Consider the following 21,945-nt stretch of genomic DNA (forward strand, 5'->3'; position numbering starts at 1 on the left):
CCATCCCACAATCTTATGGGAAAAGGGGTGATGATTGTTCTAACTGCTCCACTAGTTGCATCCTTGGGGGAGTGCCCACCACTGGTGCCAGTGTTCTGAATGTTGAGATTTGTCTTTTGTTGTTCTTTGGAAAGTCTCTATTTCATATGTATAGACATAAAAATATTTATAATCTAGGTGTTGAGAGTTATGTTTTATTCAGTAAGAATCTTTTAGGATTTCAAAACCAGGAGGCAGCATCTAAAGTTAAGGAATTTAGCACTTCTCTGTGTGTGGGAAGATGCACCAGCCATCTCACTGTAATCATCCCCTTTGGTACACACCTTACCACCTGGGACCAGCATCCTGTCTTCTCCTTTCTGACTTTCCTCAGGGACCACTGTGGGAAGTGGCTGCAGTCTGATGGCTGCTAGAGAGCAGGCATTCTTCTCCTTCTCAAGTTTCTTCAAGGGCTCACCAGGAGAAGTGGCTGCAGCCTGATGGCTTCTAGAGGGAAGGTATTCTCCTTCCTGCGTTTCCTCGGGGCTCACAGTGGGGAGTGGCTGCACTTTGATGACTGGTGGAAAGCAGGTATTCTTCTCCTCCCCGAGTTTCTTCAGGGTTCACCATTAGAAGTGGCTTCAGTTTGATGAGTTCTAGAGAGTAGGAGGGGGAACCTGGGTCCCCATTGAGATCATCTCAGCAGAGAGAGCAAGCACGTCCTGTGACTCCAGACAACCTTCCAATGTTCAGGGCTCAGCGTTCAGCCTGCAGGATCCACAGCCATCAGCTCAGCCACCATGCTCTGCACTTAGTTGCTATGTAGCCCTGAAACCTACACTGCAGGAGGCCCTCTAAATGTGGAGTCCTGTCCAGCAAACTCTCGGTCACACCCTCCAAGCCTGACCCAGGCCCAGCTCTGCTGAGAGGGTCTCAGTGGGGACCCAGGTTCCCCCTCCTGCTCTCTCACATTCCATACCTGAGTGGGGAGAAGGCAGGGGCTGGGGGCACAGTGCCTCCAAGCAGGTAGGGCAGACGTTCTCCCATCACCCCTTGAGGTCCATCCCTGGGAGCACAGTCTAATGTCACTTTTAGCAGCAGAGAACATGTGTCCCCAGATCCAGCACACTCTCTAGGGGGTGTGAACTGTGAGCACTAACACAGGAAACCCCGAGTGACCTGCTTAGGCTGGAAGACTAGCTCCTGGAACATGAGCTGAAGTCTGAAAGTAGCTTCTCATTAGGATTAGCCTTCTCCAGACCTAGCTTGGGGGTAGCAAGAGTGCAACAAGTGGCCCCCAGCTGGGGCAGCCACACGGTGCCTCTCGACAGCCCTATGAAGACTGTGCAGCAGAGTGACCATGAGCCCACATTCACTTAGCAGATGGCTTCTGAGAGGTCTGTGACAGACTAAAGCAACCATGAGCCTGTACTCCCAGCAGACAGCCTCTGACAGGTCTGTGACAGACCAGAGTGACCACAAGCATGCATTCACCAGCGGACAGCCTCTGAGAGGTCTGTGACAGGCCAGAGTGACCACGAGCCTGCACTCGCCCAGCAGATGGCTTTTGAGAGGTCTGTGACAGGCCATAGTGACTACAAGCCTGCACTCACCCAGCGGACAGCCCCTGATAGGTCTGTGACAGACCAGAGTGACCACAAGCCTGCACTCACCCAGTGGATGGCCTCTGAGAGGTCTGTGGCAGAGCAGAGTGACCACAAGCGTACATTAACCCAGTGGACGGCCTCTGAGAGATCTGTGACAGGTCAGAGTGACCCCAAGCCTGCATTCACCCAGTGGTGAATTCCTCCCTGGAGAATCCCATGGACAAATGAGCCTGGTGGGCTACAGTACATGGGGTCTCAGAGTCAGACACAACTGAGCACCTGAGCACACACACATGAAACAGAAACGGACTGAGGGACAGAGGGAAAAAACAGACTGGTGCTCTCCAAGGAGGAGGGGGCGATGGAGGGATGGAGTGGGAGGCTGGGGTCAGCAGATGTAGCTTTTATAAGTAGAATGGATAAAAAAGGCCCTGCTGCATAGCAGAGAACAATATTCATTATCCAATGATAAACTCTAAAAGAATATTTTTTTAAAAAGAATGCATATATGTGTATAAGTGTATCCCTGAGCTATGCAGCAGAAATTAACACATTATAAACCAACTATATTTCAAATATATATATATATACTGATTAAAAAAAGAAAAGAACAGACCCTAGCCAATTACAACAGATACTCAACCCAGGAGCACAGAGTCCCGAGCAGTCAGAACACGGACCAACCAGTCAGAAGAGGGGCTGACAGGAGAGCCCTGGGCGCCGTAAGCCATGAGTGTCACTGGAGGAAATGAGAACTCTACCCACATGACTCCTCCTGCAGCTCAAGACGAAGTGGCTCTGCTTCCCCTGATCACATAACTGAAGGGGCCCCGGGACATCCTGGCTTGGTGCTGGGACCGGGAATGTACTGGTCAGACCCCAATGCAGGGGATGTCTGTGAGGGCAGCTCTGGAGCGGGTGGGCCAGGATGAGCGCAGCAGCTCCTCCCGATCCTCGAAGTTCAGACAAAACAGAGCCCAGGAGGCCGGAAAGTGTCCTAATGGAGGGCAGGCCCCCATGTTGTTGCCCCCATCTCTGGCTGAGGCCCAGCGCTGACCCCCTCTGCCGGTCTGCAGCGCGTTCTGCACACACCCTGATGGCTCAGCTGCTGAGCCCCAAGGAGAAGGCTTGTGATGGCAGCCATGCCCACAGGCACCAACAGCACTGACCGTCTGGCTCCCGGCCCAACAGCGAGGTCCAGCTGAGACCAGTGGACACGTGGTCAGCTGTGCTCCAGGGTGGGCCCCGTGTCACCAGTAAATGGCAGTGTCACAATGCAGGCCAGCAGGACAGCCTGGCGGATTGCTAGAATCAGCGGGGACACACCGACCCATGAACACTCCCGGCCCTGGGTCAGGCAGAGACCCGAACAGGCAGACAACTGCAGAGAGCAGAGCCCACGGCACAGACAAGGAGCACCCGACCCCGGGCAGGGAAGGGGCCCCATCTCAGGGGGCGCCCTTGGGATCCCCCAGCTTAAGCATAAAGAGGCTTCAGGCACAGGTGGTAGGAACAGCCTTGGAGCTGCTTTTAAGTCATGCAGGGCAGGACATGCAGGTGAGTGAAGGCCAGAGGGAATGTGCCGTAGAAAACAGAGTGTCTGGGGAACAGACGGGCTTGGGTGGAGCTGAGCCCAAGGGGGCTGGGAGTCTGGACTCAGAAACCCTGTACGCCTCTCTCCTAGCTCGGCCTCCTAATCTACTTAACCCCCACTCTGCAGCCTGACGCCGCCTGTCCTGTGCATCTCCACACTCGGACCGTCCACTCATTCACAGATATTTGCTTAGCACCTGCCTCTGGCCAGGTCGTGTTCCAAGCACGGGACAGCCGTGAGGAGACAGACAATAACCCCAGTCCTTGGGGAGCAGAAACGCTACCAGAGGCCAGATGCACCGCTCCTGAGGCCGAGCCCCGGCCTTGCCCTCCTCTGCCACCGGCCAGCTCTGCTGGAGCTCCGGGCCCAGATGCAGTTCTGTCTGAGCATCCCCCCTCCTCCAAGAAGGCGCCTCTCTGGACTTGCCGCCCGTCAGCCCTGGCCTCCCCTAGTCCTGTGTGTCCTTCTCGGCACAGACCACCATCTGAAACGGCCTCCCCGCCACCTGCGTGACCTCAGTGTACCTGGCGATGTCACGTCCTCGGTGAAGGAAGGTCCCAGCTGCCCTCACGGCTTTCTGCTGAGTTCCCACCACAGATTCCTGTCACAGTGGCCTGGAAGGGCTCTCCAGACGGGTGTGGAGCACCCGTTCAGTGTATTTAAACACTTTCTGAGACTTCCTTTTGGACCCATAAATTATTTAGAAGTGTGTTGTCTAGTTTTCAGTGTTTAGAGTTTTCTTTTTCCTTTTTTTTTTTTTGCCATTGATTTCAAGCTTGATTCCACTGTGATCAGAGAACACACAGTATATGATCTAATTACTTTAAATATGCTGAACCTTTTTATGACCTGGATAATTGTCTCTCTTTATGTATGTTCCATAGGTGCTTGAAAAAAAGGTGCATTCTGTTCCTGTTGGCTGGAATGTTGTATAAATGTTGATTAGATTTTCATGGTTGGTGGTGGTGTTGAGTTTTCCTATATCTTTATTGATTTTTTGTTTAATTGTTTCATCAGTTGTTGAGAGAAATATTGGGGTCTTCAACTGTATTTGTATTGCCAGTATTTTTGTTTGCCACTAACTTAATAGGTGAAATATCAGTTCAGTTCAGTTCAGTCACTCAGCCGTGTCTGATTCTGCGACCCCATGAATCGCAGCACGCCAGGCCTCCCTGTCCAACACCAACTCCCAGAGTTTACTCAAACTCATGTCCATCAAGTTGATGATGCCATCCAGCCATCTCATCCTCTGTCGTCCCCTTCTCCTCCTGCCCCCAATCCCTCCCAGCATCAGGGTCTTTTCCAATGAGTCAACTCTTCGCATGAGGTGGCCAAAGTATTGGAGAGTTTCAGCTTCAGCATCAGTCCTTCCAATGAACACCCAGGACTGATCTCCTTTAGGATGCACTGGTTCGATCTCCTTGCAGTGCAAGGGACTCTCAAGAGTCTTCTCCAGCACCACAGTTCAAAAGCATCAATTTTTTGGCATTCAGTTTTCTTCACAGTCCAACTCATATCCATACATGATCATTGGAAAAACCATAGCCTTGACCAGACAGACCTTTGTTGGCAAAGCAATGTCTCTGCTTTTTAATATGCTATCTAGGTTGGTCATGTCTGATTCTTTGCGACCCCATGGACTGTAGCCCACCAGACTCCTCCATCCATGGAATTTTCTGGACAAGAATACTGGAATGGGTTGCCATTTCCTTCTCCAGGGAATCTTCCCAACCCAGGGATTGAACAAGGGTCTCCCGCATTGAGGGTAGACACTTTACCGTCTGAGGCACCAGGGAATCTCATTTGAGACTTTCAGAAAGACTAAAGCTGTTTATCAATTTTAGCTCCTCTTTTGTAAATTAGCTGTCACATCTTTTACCCACTTATGTGTTGGCATCTTATGTGTTGTTATTTTTTTTCTTTCAATTTCTGCTTCACCTATTAGTTCTAGTTCTATGTATAATAAATATATTAATTCATTAATTTTCAAGGGGTGAGATTATGAGTTGTTTTAATTTTCTTATTTATTCTGACAATAAGGCAATTGATTTTCTGAAAAATCAATAAAGTAACACACAAAAATTAACTAGGTCTTATTTTCTTGGAAGTAGTCTCGTCACTGGGGAAAACCCATGTTTCCTTCTACTTTTTAGTAGGACTTTGTGTCTTTGAGACCTGGGCTTCTTTTTTCCTTCCGGAGAGTGAACAGGTCTTTGTCCATGAAATCTTGGCTTGTGGACGAGATTAGGCTGCGCTGCCAGAGAAGACAGGGTTGGGGATGTGTGACTTAGTTGAGTAGATGAAGATGTGGAGTGGTCCAGTTGTAAAGGAGCCTTCTTGATTGGGTCATTTATTTTTCTGGAATTGAGCTGCAGGAGTTGCTTGTATATTTTTGAGATTAATCCTTTGTCTGTTTCTTCATTTGCTATTATTTTCTCCCAATCTGAGGGCTGTCTTTAAATACTGAGAAAGGGCAGCAGGTTTCTTGGCATGGTAGAAATTAGGATTTCTAATTAAGCGTGTTCTCAGAAGTTGTAAAACCATGTTATGGTTACTTTTCTGTGTTTCTGTTTTTAGCATTGAATAGCAGTAAACAACCAAGCAAACACTAAGGGATTTAGAGACAGTTAAGAAGGGTGAATGCTTGACGAAAGATGATTGATTATTCCTCTTGCCAAAGGCTTATAAAACCATGAGATGTAGACTCCTGCCTCTAAATTATATCTCCAGCTCCAACTCTGTCTTCTTGGACAGTGCAGCCCGATGTCTTTCTCATTGTATTACCTGGGCTCTGTTTCCAAAAATCAGTCAACTATATATGAGTGGGTCTATTTCCAGGCTCTATTATGTTCCACTGACATGTGTATCTATCCTTACATCATTTCCACACTGTTTTGTCATATAGCCAATTATAGTCTCTAAGTTTAATCCAGTCTATATTTTGTTTCGTACAGCCAATGGGTTAAAAATGGCTTTTGTATCTTTAAAGAGTTGTATATGGTACTCAAAGCCTTAAATATTTACTCTCTGGCCTTTTACAGAGAAAGTTTCTAATTTTGTGGCAAGTCTTGAAATTAGCTGTATAATGTTGTTCTATGTCAGATTTCCTCTGGATATTCTGGGTATATTGCATTCAGATACATTTTAAAATCATATTAATTTCTAAAGAAAAAATTGCTGAGATTTTGAATGGAATTACATTGACTTTCTGGTCAGTTTGGGGATAACCGACATTTTAAAAATATTGAATTTTCTTACTTCAAGGGCATTTTTTTGCACTAAAAGAAAGCTGAACTTCTAATAAATAAAGTGTGTACCACTAGGGATGGTTAAATAAAATAAAATAAAATAAAAATATTGAATCTTCCAGCCTGTAAACATGAATTATCTCTCTATTTACTTAGGAATTATTTAATTACTCTCAAAAGTGTTTTATAGTTCTCTGTATCCTGGTCTTACACATATTTTGTTAAATTTATCCCTAAGTATTTTGTGTTGTTGATATTATTACATATGGCATTTTAAATTTTATTTATAAATTGTTATTATTAAATATAATTGCAATTGGGTTTTACTGATTACATTGTTTCCTAAATTTGCTAATTCTGGAAATTTTTTTGAGTATTTGTTATGATTTTCTATGCATGTAATAATATCATCTGAGAATAAAAACAATTTTACTTCTTCCTTTTCAGTCTGTATTTCTTTCATTTCTTTTTCTTATCTTATTGTATTTACTAGACTCTTCAATAGATTGTTAAATAGAATTGATGAGATTATCCCAGTCTTGAGAAAAGCATTCAGTCTCATATCACTGAATAGGGGACTAATTGAAGGGTTTTGTTTGTTCATGTATTTGTTGCAGATTACCCTGACATGTTAAAGATGCTTCCTTTCAATTCTAGTGTTCTGAGAGATAGATGTCATAATTTCTCAAATACTTTCTCTAGCTCAAAAAAAATACTTGCATTGTTTTTTTTTGTTTGTTTTTTGTTTTTTGTCTCTCAATACTGTGAATTATATTGCCTGATCTTCTAGTGATAAACCAATCTTACATTCCTGAGATAAACCCTGTGTTTTGTTTTTTTTTTAAACTGTATTTTCCAAGAGTCAATTCATTCAGGTTTATTGCTTTTATTTAAAATTTCTACTGTGTTATCATTCTCTATCTCATTGATTTCCACTTTCATTTTTATTATTTTCTTTCTACTCCTTACTTTGGGTTTAATTTGCTCTTTTTTCCCTCATTGTTCTTAAGGTGAAATTTTAGATAATGGATTTTAGGCCTTTCTCTTTTTAAAAACTGTAAGAATATATAGGCACACATTTCTCTCTAAGCATTGATTCAGCTGCATCCCACAAATTTTCTTATGTTTTACTTTTATTTCATTCCATTAAATTTTTCTAATTTCTTTTATGATTTATTCTTTGGCTCTTGGAATATTTACATGTTTGTGGCTTAATCTACAAATATAAGGTTTTTCAGGTATCTTTTTGTTGCTGATTTATACTTTAGTTTCATTATGTCAGAGCATATATCCATGTGATTGCTGTCCTTTTAAATTTATTTAGTCTTGTTATAGCCCAGCATATCATCTAAGAGTGTTTCCATGTGCACCTGACAAGAATATATATTCTGCAATTATTGGGTATTGTCTAGGGTCTACTGAAGGTCATCAGTTTTCAGTATGTTCTCTCCGCTCTGGCTCGTAGAAACTCAAATGTCTCCCAGCTATGTGTGAGCTATGGAAATTGTTCCATTTAGAGCTCTCCAGCAGCTGTTCTTTGCACAGTCCTGTAGAATTTAACCCTGTGCATACACAAATTAGTGTTCATCCAAAGACAGAAAAGGGAACCTTATACAGATTTGGGGAGGATTGTCTCTGCTTAGCGCTCTCCTTTCTGTTATTCTTCCTCACAAATTCCAGTCAATCAGCTCTGTCTTCTAGTGTTCTTATCCTAGTCTCTTCAACTTAGCAAGATTTTAATTTTAGTTTGGGCTTTTTCTGCCTCTTGTAAGTTCCAGAAATTAATCCCAAACAGCCAATGCATTCATAAAGCTCATATAATTTTATTCAAACTCAGCAGAAAGCCAGTGCCTTCCTAAAGCTCATCCTTACTATTTCCTACTCTCAGTAACTTTGCTGTTTATTGTCCAATGTCTACAATAAGTTTGTCTTGCTTTTTAGGTGTTTATGGTATAAATATGGGATAATTCTTATATGTGTGCTTTGGACAAAAACTTTAATGAAATGAACAAGCAAGCCATGTAGATACCGATCTACAGGAAAAAGCATTCTTGAAAGAAGCAAGAATGGGTTAAAATCTCTGAGGCTGACCCGTGTGTGACTTAGGTTCTACTATTCCTGCTTCATAGTTAAGAGCCCAAGAATCAAAGAGGTTAGCCATCTATCTAATCCCTTTTACAGACAGAAAATGGCAGTTTTGGCCCACATTTGAAAACAGTATCTGAACTCCTTCTCTTGGGTCTTATTACCTTCCTTGAAGGCTGTCCTGTTAGAGAAGGGGAGATTTATGGACTATGACTAACAGGTGGAACTTGTCATCCCAATAGGTTTTATGAGCTGAAAAATATAAATTGCTTAAAAATGTGCTTAGACGAACTCAAGGTTGGTAGATTTGTAATGGCTTATGGGCACCAAGGGACTTTCCAGTGAACGTTTGTTAGTTCTGGGAATGGCACCCTCTCAACACATTTTTTCTCTGCAGTGCTTTCAGCTTGCTTCCTGGGTGGAGGCAGAGCACCTCTCCGACTCAGTAGAGATGAATGAGGTCTGCGCATTAACAACAGCTCCAGAACTTCAGAGTCCAGCGTGCTCCAGGTGCTTTACATGGATTATCTTGAGTCTGCCAACAGCTCTGTGCAGTAGCGTTGTTACACCAGTTTGCAGAGCAATAAAGGAGAGCTCTGAGAAATAACTTGTCAAGTCCATCCAGTTTGCAAGTGGTAGAATCAAGGCTGAATTTTGCTTATCCTCTTTTTGCTACATTTTGCTCCAGTGTTTACTAAACACTAGACAGAAGGATGTTGGGACAGAAGAATACAGAGGGATTATATTCTGAGTCACTTTATCAGGTATGAGACTCTACTTTTTTTCTCTTATTTTTTCTGTGATTTCTGTGAGAAGGTTAATAATGAGAAAAATAAATGGCAAATTCAAGGAAGTTGAAGAGACGTGTTTCTCCCCTCTTCTAAGACTGTGGATTTTTGCTGTTGTTGTTGTTTATTTTGTGGGGAGAGATTGCAGGTTTAGGATGATGAATCAGGAAGAGCACAGAGTCCAGGTTATATCGTATGGGAGAAGAGTTATCGTAGATTCTCAGATGTGTGAGGTGGTGTAGGTGCCACAATCCCAGAAAAGAGAGAGAGGCCAGATCCCAGCCAGTCGTGTGTTCACCTACTGCGGAGAACAGAAAGAACCCGCTACTGGATTTCTTCTGCCCCCGGCAGAGAGGAGAAGGACTGTGTGGGTGACTCTCAGCATCCATAGATAATGTGATCACTGGGAAGTTTTTCACTGTTTCTTTTGAAGCATAGTATTAGGACTGCTTTCAGTGCTTGGGTACAGAGTGAATAAGGAAGAGGACACTGCTTGTTCAAGCTACGAGACATTTCTAGGTATACCATGTGTGCAAGCAATGTGAGAAATCTCTAGAAGTAATAATACTTTTACAGACCAAAGGAAGACATCAAGGTCACTTTTTTTCTTTCCCCACTTATCATTTATGAGTAAGGAGCTTTCTCTCACTTTATGGCATTCCCTCCCTCCTTTTCTTCCTCCCTCTCTCCACCCCTCCCTTCCTTCCTACCTTTCTTCCTCCTCCTTCCCTCCTCCCTTCTGTAATATTTATTGAATTACCTGTTGTGTGCCAGGCCATGTCCAAAACATAGCTACCTCTCAGTGTTCATAGATGTACACCGCAATCTGGACTACACTACCGTGCCACCACTGAGCTCAGCACCCCTTTCCTCGTGGCAGCAGTCCGCAGGCCGTGCTAAGTGCCTGGGAAGTAACTGAAAAGGATGAGAAGCAGAAACTCACAAGACCCGTTAAAACGGGTCTTCAGCTGGCCTATGGCCTATGAGCAGTTTGCAGATGGACCTGGGATCTTTGACATTATGGCAAAGGAGGGCTGCCCTGGTCCTCCATCATTAATAAATAAGATCAACATCAAAACTGCAAAAACCTTACACATCAACCAGGGGAAAGGCGGGGCAAGTTCATTGACAATGGAATATTGGTGCAGGCTTATTGCTCAATGGCCTTTTTTTTTAATGTAAGAAAATGCAAAAACTGAGAGGAGAGAATACACTGCCGTCACCTGGTCAATTGACCAAAGATAATTTAACTCTATGCTCCTGTCATTTGAACCACGGATTTTGACTATATCTTCTCAACATTATCACTTATTTTAAAAAAAAAAAAAGGTACAAAGTAATTTACAGTAAAATCAAATTAAAAATAAGGTGAAATACAATAACAGGATAAAGAACCTAGTGAAAAGTACCCCCAAAAATATGAAAAAAAGTGTCTCTATAAAGTCTGTAGCATTTGCACACAAAACTTAGTTGTGAGCTTCCTGACAACTTTGGAAAAGAAGGAAATGTTAAGGCTGACACAGTTCTGACAGTCTGGTGGAAGGATAGCTGCAAATTATTCAGAATCACAGCCCTGAGCTGTGGGAGAATTTTTCACATGACCCCCTATACTGGGGCATTGAACTCTATAATCTTGTGGAAAGATTTATTTGCAAAGATACTCCATGCAACTAGTGATCTCAATACTGGTATGCAATGAAAATACTAGTATTTCTGTGTTCATTTCATTTAATACCAAGCTATATTTTATTCTTATTTGAATTAGCTAATTAATTTAATTATTAATATAATGATTGAAATTCAATTGAAGTAAAAATGAATAAATGCAACACAGACATTTACCATAATTCACATAAAATTTATTCACATTTCAAAGCATAAAGTCAAAACATCTATAAAAATGCTACATCCATTATGGGCTTCCCAGGTGGCACTAGTGATAAAGAGCCTGCCTGCCAATGCAAGAGATGTAAGAGATGTGGGTTTGATCTCTGGATTGGAAAGATCTCCTGGAGAAAGGAATGGCAACCCACTCCAGTATTCTTTCTTGGAGAATCCCATGAACAGAGGAGCCTGGCAGGCTAAGGTCCTTAGTCACAAAGAGTCAGACATGATTGAAGCGACTTAGCATGCAGGCATGTAAGGAGTATCAAGCATAGGAGAAGGGATGAAGGAGAGAAGAATTATAGACAGAACAAATGGTGAACAGAATTAAAATATGTGGCCCAGAAATATTGTTTTGTCCATAAAAATGTCATTGTTTACTAGAGTCAAAAATATTCAAAGTTGCATTGCAATCACTAATTGCACCATTATCTTTAAAGAGAAATAATTTATAATCTTGCTTAGATTAGTATGTGTCCAGATGACGAAATATTCAATGACCATTGGCATATAATGTCAATTTTTTATGACCTGAAAAATGTTCACAATACAACTTTAAGTTAAAAAAGTCAGAGTTGAAAACTCTATATTCATCATGATCTAACCAAGAGGATCTTGGAAAAGATTGGGAAAAGTAAACCAAATGTAACCATGGAAAACAAAAAGGGGGAAACTGAGTTAAAGAATTTGAGCCAAAAAAAAATTGAGCCAAAAAAAATTAAACCCAAGAATTGCCATCAGGGGCTAGGCTAGGACCTTGCCCAAGACCCAGAACCATACCTGGGACAAAACATGTTGGCCAAGTTTCTATGGCCTAGAGCAAGAAGCCAAGGCAGTATGGATTTCTGCTTCTCCATTCCTAAGAAGACAAAAAGAGGACTACATCTCCATCATCTTGGCACCACTTTAATGGGTGTCAAGCACCATTTGCTCATGATCTCAGGGGTAATGCAGCTTTTTTACTGTCATTTAAACCATGGGTTTTGATTACATCTTCTCAACATTACCACTTATTTAGAAAACAGATATGAAGTAATTTACAGTAAAATCAAATTTAAAATAAGGTAAAATACAATAACAGGCTAAAGAACCTAGTGAAACTTGACTTGCGTAGGTTGAGTCTGAAGGTGGAAAACTTATAATACATTTCTGTCCCTGACTTTCTTTGTTCTAAGAATGCAGCGTCCTAGACAAATAAAATCATCTTAACAAAAACATGTTCAGTTAAGTTCTGATCATTTAACATGACTATGTAGGCAGTGTCACATTCTTGACTCCTACTCAGACAAGCATTACATACACCTGGTCCCAAAAACACCCCCAAGATTTGTTTTATCTTTGAAGCTCTGGTCAGGACTTCTTTTTCTGACTTTGGCCACTAGAAAAATTCAATCCTGTGGGACATGGTTGAGGATTTAAAACAAGTTCTTGGCTTTTAGGATCACAAGGTCTACATTGTATTCTTCTCTTTTAGCGTAAGTTCCTCCCATGGTTCTTGGCACCTATCAGAAGCTCAGTGGAATCAGTTATTTCTGTAGTTACCATGAGGGCTCAACAGAGTTCATATGCCATTGCCTGCTCAATTGCTCAACCTAGCTTGTCCAAAACAGAACTCTAGACTTCCACCCCAATTACTTCTTCCTCAAGTTTTCCCTACCTCCATTCAACCAATGGTTCAAACCTGATCCTAAGAGTCACCCCTGACCTTGACTCTTCTCTCCTTCATGTCCAGTCTATCAGCAAATTTTGTTGGCTCTGCTTCCAATAGATCCTAAATCTTATCACTTCTCTTTGCAACACCATCGTCACTCAAATAGACCATGAACTACTTGTATTAGTTTGCTGGGCTGCCATAACAAAATACCAGAAATTGTGTGTCTGCAGCATTAGAAATTTATTTTCTCATAATTATGGAGGCTGGAAGTCCAAGATCAAATTTTCAATAAGGTTCATTTCTTCTGAATCCTCTCTCCTCAGCATGTAGATAGCTATCTTCTCCCGGTGTCTTCACATAATCATCCCTGTACGTCTGTGTCTTAATCTCTTTGTAGTTAGTATTAGTCACTTAGTCCTGTCCGACTCTGTGATCCCATGGACTGTAGTCCACCACACTCCTCTGTCCATGGAATTATCCAGGCAAGAATACTAGAGTGGGTAGCCTTTCCTTTCTCCATGGGAATCTTCCTGACCCTGGATTGAATCCTGGTCTTCTGCATTGCAGGCAAATTCTTCATCATCTGAGCCACCAGGGAAACCCAGTCCCATCTTATATGGACACCAATCTCATGGAAATAGGGGCCATCCTAATGACCCCTTTTAACTTAATTGCCTTTGTAAAGATCCAAATACATTCTGAGGTACTAGGGGTTAGGGTTTCAAGATGTAAATTTTGGGAGGACACAATTCTGCCCATTACACAGGTATCCTTGCTTTGATTCTTGACTCCTAAAGTCTGGTTCCATAGTGAATTAGAGTAATCTTTATGTATCTTGGCACTCTGCCATTCTGAAAATTCTCTGGCGGTTTCCTATTGCACCTGTATTTACACCAGAGATTCCCTGGTGGCTCAGATGGTAAGTGTCTGCCTACAATGTGGGAGACCTGGGTTCGATCCCTGGGACAGGAAGATCCCCTGGAGAAGGAAATGGCAGCCCACTCCAGTATTCTTGCCTGGAAAATCCCATGGATGGAGGAGCCTGGTAGGCTACAGCCCATGGGCTCACAAAGAGTCAGACACTACTGAAGCGACTTAGCATGAGTGACTTCACTTTCTTTACATTTAAGACTTCTTCCTCGGCCTGTGAGGCCAGCCCTACCCTCTTCAAGCTCATCTGTTCTGACCCTGGTCTGCTCAGCCCTTCTGGCTTCATTTCTCTCCCCCACACATGCCTAAATCATCCTCACCCCAGCGACTTTGCACCCACTGTTCCTGTTGGGCAAAGCACGCTTCCTCCAGCTGTCCCTCAAGGCTGGCATCTGCTCACACTCTGGTTCACCCCAGAGTTGCTATCACTTTCCTGGGTGCTCCCCTTTCCCTCCTGCCCAGCCAGTGTCAGCTTCAGCATGCAGACCCTACCGAGACCCTCATCCTGTTTGATTTCTTTCATAGAATAATCACTTTCTGAAGTTTTCCAATGTTTACATTTGTTTTTTTCTAAATTGTCTACCTCCCCCATATTAATGTAAATACTAATGTAAATTCATAGTTCAGTAAGTAATAGTTATTTAATTAACAAAGGGAACCTTCAAAATGTGGACACAGCACTTTTCTTTTGCCAGTAAACCAGCATTTCTTTACTGATGCTCTTCACAAATGACATCATTCATTAATTCATTCAACAAGTATTGGCCAAATGAAGGATGGTAGAGCAGAGAGAGCAATGGATTCTGCAGTAAGCAGATGGGGAATTTAAATGCTATTTCTACCTACAACTTTGTCATGTTGCCTTTTGCAAAATGTTTAACCTCTCTAAAACTTTGTGAGTCTGTAAAATAAAGACTGAAAATATGTTTGTCCTTACTTTAAGATGCACCAAAAATAAGGTGGATTGACAAATATATAGAAGGATGAACAGATGGAGAGTGTGTGATAAAACAAGCAAGCAACCCCATGAATAGTCCATGGAATTCTCCAGGCCAGAATACTGGAGTGGGTTGCTATTCCCTTCTCCAGGGAATGTTCCCAACCCAGGGATCGAACCCAGGTCTCTTGCATTGCAGGCAGATTCTTTACCAACTGAGCCACAAGGGAAGTCCATAAGCAAGTATGACAAAATGTTAATTGTAGAATCTGAGTGGTGAGTCTATGGGTATTCATGAAAAAATTCTTTCAACTTTTCTGCATGTTTAGAATTTTTCGTAATAGTATATTGGGGCGGGGGGGAGCAAATCAAACAACAATCTTGCAGGTTTGTTTTCAGGATTAAAGGATATGGAGTTTATAAGGTACATAGGCGTGGTTGGAGTGCTGTCCGTTCTGTTCAGTTCAGTTCAGTCGCTCAGTCGTGTCCGACTCTGCGACCCCATGAATCACAGCACGCCAGGCCTCCCTGTCCATCACCAACTCCTGGAGTTTACTCAAACTCATGACCATTGAGTCAGTGATGCCATCCAGCCATCTCATCCTCTGTTGTCACCTTCTCCTCCTGCCCCCAATCCCTCCCAGCATCAGGGTCTTTTCCAATGAGTCAACTCTTCACATGAGGTGGAGTGCTATAGGATTCAGTAAATGCAAACTGCTGTTGTCTTTTTCCTCAAATATGCTAAGTAATATGGGAGGATCCAAGAGGAATAAGACCCCATATCCTCTCCTACTGGGGGAAGCAGATACAAATACTCCCAGCCAGGGAAGAATTGCTCTGCTAAAACCGCTGCACCGGCTAAAGGCTGAGGAATCACAGGAGAGGGAAGGACTGAGCATGCTCCTGTTGGGAGGAGGAAAGGTACAAAGAGACTTTGAGGTGTGCCTTGAAGGGTGAGGAGATATCCACATGGAGCAAGAAAGGCACTGGGCTTTGTTTAGTGGACAAGTTAAATGATATCCCTTCCCAGCCTGCAGTAGATTAGAACTCTCCTTTCCACAAATATTTCTTTGAGTTTTTAGCCACATCTTTCCAACTTGAATGTCAGATATTCCATTTCATATCCTGCTATAGTTAAACTTGGAGCCCTATCTTGGGATGCAATGAAATTTAAACTTGAGGAGTGGAAACTTGAGTGATTAGAGAACTTACATCTACTTCTGAGTTGTGTTTTGGGAAAAAGCTTGTTTTTAAAAAGTTATTTATTTTTGACTGTGCTGGGTCTCCATTGAGGTGATGGGCTTTCTCTAGTTGCTATGTATAGGCTTCTCATAGATGGAGTCTTCTCTTGTTGCAGAACACAGGCTCTAGGGTGTGCAGACTTCTGCAACTGTGGAGCATAGGCTTAGTTACCTTGTGTCATGTGGAATCTTCCCAGACCAAGGATCGAACCTGTGTCCCCTGAGAGGTGGATTCCTAACCACTGGGCCACCAGCAAAGTACAAAGACTTGCATTTTATTAGTGTTAGGTACTTTAGCATACAGTCACCTAGGACGATTTCATGATGGTCAAGCTTTCTGGAAGACCCAAGCTGACACTCCAATACTTTGGCCATCTGATGCGAAGAGCTGACTCATTTGAAAAGACCCTGATTCTGGGAAAGACTGAGGGCAGGAGGAGAAGGGGACGACAGAGGATGAGATGGCTGGATGGCATCATCGACTCAATGGACATGGGTTTGGGTAGACTCCAGCAGTTGGTGATGGACAGGGAGGCCTGGCGTGCTGCGGTTCATGGGGTCGCAGAGAGTCGGACACAACTGAGCAACTGAAGTGAATTGAACTGAATGTGGCAAGCAATAGGGAGGGGAGTGGGGTGGGTAGATTTCCTATATGCCTTTGCCCTCTAAATAAGGAAGATCTGATCTGATCAGATCAACAGAATTGATCATGGATGAGTGTTTTCTTCCAAAGAACTTGCAAATGAATATATTCATTTCTTACAACTGATGTTATTTCTTCCTGGAAGACCCAGGCAAAAGAAATGTCTAAATGCAGCATAAAATTCAAGGCAGCCAACTGTCAGCCAGGGAAGATGTGAACAAAATCTTTCCAGGTCATGTAGCTGTAGCTATGTTCCAGGCATTCCCTCATTCCCTCAGCAAACTTGCACAACCTTCTGTTCTGAGTCAGGCCCTTGTGCCAGAACTTGAGAATGTGAAGGTACTTTGTGGGGGTTCAGAACAGGCCTCCCCAAGATGTGCCACCTTGACATGTGGCCATTGAGACCCTCTGGACCCAAGAGAAGCTACTTTCCCTCCCTTAACTAACCTAGAAGAATTTAAACTGGAGATTTTTCCCAGGAAAACAGTTCTTTTCAGGGATAAATTTGATCTAAGTTACTCTCTGTAGGGCAGGGCAAACACTTAATTACCAAACATCTGCTCTTCTTCTTGCTGCCCTGTGACTGACCCTCCTGTCCTTGAAAGCCCCAAGTTCCTATCTCATTCCTTAGCTCAGGATGGCATTTTTACCTGGTTTTACTTTTCTCTGAACCTCTCACACATGTGGGATTCTTGTACCCAAGAAATTAAATTCAATTTTCTCCTGTTAATCTGTCTCATGTCAATTTAATTCTTAGACCAGCCAGAAGACCCTACAAGGGTGAAAAACAGTTCTTTTACATCCTAACAACTTAGACACGTGCCAGTTCCCCAGGAGCCCACAGGCTAATGGGGTGGACCAGTGCATGTGGACAGATATTAACTATGTGAAGAGGGCCAGCATACATACAAAACATACAAAGGGGTGGGACAGAATGAAATTGTGTTGGACATGTATAAAAACTATAAATTCATTCTTATGAATCAAAACCAGAATATCTTTGCTTTTTTCTTTTCCTTAGAAAATCATCAAAAGGAAAGGCTTTGTGCCTGTTTTCAAGAAGGCCATGTAAAACATGCCAAAAAGAGCTTTAAGACCTAAGGGACTTGAAAAAAGATTTCACCAAGGTTGTGCTGATAAAAGAAGGGAAGGGAGACCCAATGAATACAGAGCATTCATCCTGGGCCAACTCTTAACAGAAAGCATTTCATATCATTCTCACAACAACAGTAGGACATATCACAGGAGGAAATGAGGTTCAGGGAGCTTGGGTGCTCCTCTCAAGCACATGGACCAGAGCTGGGATGCTAACACTAATCTTCCAGTCCCCAAAGCCCATACTCTTTCTGCCAGACCCTCACCTCCAATTTTAGAGAGAATTCTTTTTTTTTGGGGGGGGGGGTGGGGAAAGAAGGGTGTTATCATCTTTCCAAATCTGTCTTGTGAGGTTGCTTCAGAGGTCAGGATAAAGGTCACTGCCCTTGACCATGAGCCACAGTAACCTCTGGAACCTGAGGGGAGGAGGTATAGGGAGAATTGAATGGTTGTATCTTTAGGCAAAGGCCCCTCCAAACTAGGGTTTCCCATGGGGTACTAGTGGTAAAGAACTCCCCTGTCAATGCAGGATACATAAGAGACACAGGTTCAATCTCTGGGTCGGGAAGATCCCCTAGTGGAGGGCATGGCAACCCACTCCAGTATTCCTGCATGGAGACTCCCATGGACAGAAGAGCCTAGTGGGCTAGAGTTCATAGGGTCGCGAAGAGTAAGACATGACTCCAGCAACTTAGCATGCATGCCTCCAAACAAGGCTGAGATTTAGAGCTCTGTTGTTTCATTTCAGAGTCTCTTTGGTATTTCTCTTTGGGTTTCCCTTGTGGCTCAGACAGTAAAGAATCTGCCTGCAATGCGGGAGACCTGGGTCCATTTCCTGGGTTGGGAAGATCCCTTGGAGAAGGGAATGGCTACCCACTCCATTATTCTGGCCTGCAGAAGCCCATGGACTATATAGTCCATGGGGTTGCAAAGAGTCAGACCCGACTGAATGACTTTCACTTCACTTCACTTAGTATTTCTCTGAAGAGGTTCAGGGAAGTAGACAACTAAAGAACCCCCGGGTCAGCTGAGATGTAGTCATTGTTAATTGGGGTGCTTAGGCATGAAGGGAGGGTAATGTTGATATGGGAAGGTACTATGGACAAGGACCGAGGCAGGAGTGCTCAAATCCCATTCTGTCAGTCACCCTCCACCTCTGGAAAAGTACCTAAGGCAGCTTTACACTGAACATTAAGAGAAAAGCTAAAATTAAACCACCACTTTGTCAATATCTGATTAAGTATGTGAAGAGATTTCTGGGAAAGGTTTCTCCAAACCAGCTCCTCTTCTTCAGATCTAACTGAGGGACCAGAATGTCCATGTGGGCTTGATAGGAAAGAGAGAGCTACCCAGACCCATGGGAGGTCAACTTCTCTGAGTGGTAGAGAAGAGGCTGACATTCCCTGAAGAACTAGACCCATTAGGAGATGTGAGAGCATGAAGAGGAAGCATTTAAGATATAGCTATGGTTTTTCCAGTGGTCATGTATGGATGTGAGAGTTGGACTATAAGGAGACCTGAGTGCCGAAGAATTGATGCTTCTGAACTGTGGTGTTGGAGAAGACTCTTGACAGTCCCCTATCCACGTGGAAGTAGCCAGCTCCACATAAATGTGAGCAGAACTTACATATATTTTCATGGGAATAAACTTAAAAAGCAGGTTCAAGCTTCATCATATTTTTTAACGTTGAGTACTGGTGACAGGTCATATTTCTGCAATGAACTGTTGCCTGTCTATATGAAGGATTATTATATAAACATGGAATTTTGAAACTTATATAACTCTAGAAATAGAACACACAACTAATAATTGCAATTTTCCATGTCCAAATTTATTGTCTGTTATTTTGATTACCTGAATAGCACAAACTTATTATAATAAACTGAACAATCTCAAAAAAAAAAAAAAGGGAAAAAATAGAACAATTTACTCTGTGGTTTCCATAATTAACAATGATGATTGTTTTTATATTGATCATTTCTAATATGAGTATATATGTAAGGTTTGAGGTGTACAACACTTGTGCTTTTATAGCAGATACTTACTTTTACAAAAATTTAAATCCTTTCCCTTCCCCCCTAACTTTCCTATCCCCACTATCATCTCTAGGAAAATGTATTAAAAAACCATGACTTGTGAATATTTTTCCAGTCTCATCTTATACATGTAAATATTTTAATGATATCTTTTGTTTTATAAATTCAACAAATCATATTATTATTTACCCTGATATACACATAAATGATGCCTAATATTTATTAATATCATTGTGCAGCATCATTTGTTAAACTACATTCCCAATAAAAGGTGATTTTTACTCTAAGAAATAATTTCCCTGTAGAATAATTGCTAGGCCAAATTATATGTAATATTTTAATTAAGGTCCATTACCAACTTAGTTTTAAAAATTTCTGCAACAACTCTATGGAAATGAATAATATACTTTCCAATAAGTGATATAACTGAGTCTGTATTACAACTGGGCTTGTTATAGCAATTCTTGTCTAAAGTTCTTACCACAAGAGAACATTTCACAATAAGGTTACAGAATTCCCAAACGAATGATTTGCTATTTGTTAACCTATATACAACTGTATAACTGCAGACAGAAATATCTTTTAGAGTTACAAGCAATTTTTATTTTGGTAATAACTACCACTTTATAGACAGATAAATTGAGTTTAAGATAAATATTTATTGAAAATTTATAACAAATATATAAGAAATCAGTTTCCAAAATGCAAGTCACTTTTTCAATGAACTAAGGTATTTGCCAAAGCCTTTGACTGTGTGGATCACAATAAACTGTGGAAAATTCTGAAAGAGATGGGCATACCAGATCACCTGACCTGCCTCTTGAGAAACCTATCCAGGTCAGGAAGCAACAGTTAGAACTGGACATGGAACAACAGACTGGTTCCAAATAGGAAAAGGAGTATGTCAAGGCTGTATATTGTCACCCTGCTTATTTAACTTATATCCAGAGTACATCATGAGAAACGCTGGGCTGGATGAAGTACAAGCTGGAATTAATATTGCTGGGAGAAGTATCAATAACCTCAGATATGCAGATGACATCACCCTTATGGCAGAAAGTGAAGAGGAACTGAAAAGCCTCTTGATGAAAGTGAAGGAGGAGAGTGAAAAAGTTGGCTTAAAGCTCAACATTCAGAAAACTAAGATCATGGCATCTGGTCCCATCACTTCATAGGAAACAGATGGGGAAACAGTGGAAACATTGTCAGACTTTATTTTTGGGGGGGCTCCAAAATCACTGCAGATGATGATTGCAGCCATGAAATTAAAAGATGCTTAATCCTTGGAAGGAAAGTTATGACCAACCTAGATAGCATATTAAAAAGCATTTACATTACTTTGCCAACAAAGGTCCATCTAGTCAAGGCTATGGTTTTTCCAGTGGTCCATGTATGGATGTGAGAGTTGGGCTGTGAAGAAGGCTGAGCGCCGAAGAATTGATACTTTTGAACTGTGGTGTTGGAGAAGACTCTTGAGAGTCCCTTGGACTGCAAGGAGATCCAAGCAGCCCATCCTAAAGGAGATCAGTCCTGGGTGTTCATTGGAAGGACTGATGCTGAAGCTGAAACTCCAATACTTTGGCCATCTTGTGGGAAGAGCTGACTCATTGGAAAAGACCCTGATGCTGGGAGGGATTGGGGACAGGAGGAGAAAGGGACAACAGACGATGAGATGGCTGGATGGCATCACCGACTTGATGGACATGAGTTTGAGTGGACTCCAGGAGTTGGTGATGGACAGGGAGGCCTGGCGTGCTGTGATTCATGGGATCGCAAAGAGTCGGACACGGCTGAGCAGCTGAACTGAACTGATACCATGTTCATATTTTTATACCTTATTTCACTTTAGTCAAATTTAAGATATCCATGTGTTCATGCTAAGTTGCTTCAGTCATGTCTGACTCTGTGCAACCCTATGGACCATGGCCCACCAGGCTCCTCTGTCCATGGGATTCTCCAGGCAAGAATACTGGAGTGGGTTGCCGTGCCCTCCTACAGGGAATCTTCCCGACCCAGGGATTGAACCTGTATCTTTTACATCTCCTGCATTGGCAGGTGGGTTCTTTACCATTAGCACTACCTGGGAAGCCCAAGACATCCATATGTATATATTAACATGAAAAGTAAATTTAGAAAATGTATTGACCTACAAGATATATGCCAGTTTTTCCCACACTCATGGATGTTCCAGAAGAGATGTTTCCCCACAGCACCAGCCTTGTG

The sequence above is a fragment of the Dama dama genome, chromosome 12, assembly GCF_033118175.1.
Source record: "Dama dama isolate Ldn47 chromosome 12, ASM3311817v1, whole genome shotgun sequence".
Classification (NCBI taxonomy): Eukaryota; Metazoa; Chordata; class Mammalia; order Artiodactyla; family Cervidae; genus Dama; species Dama dama.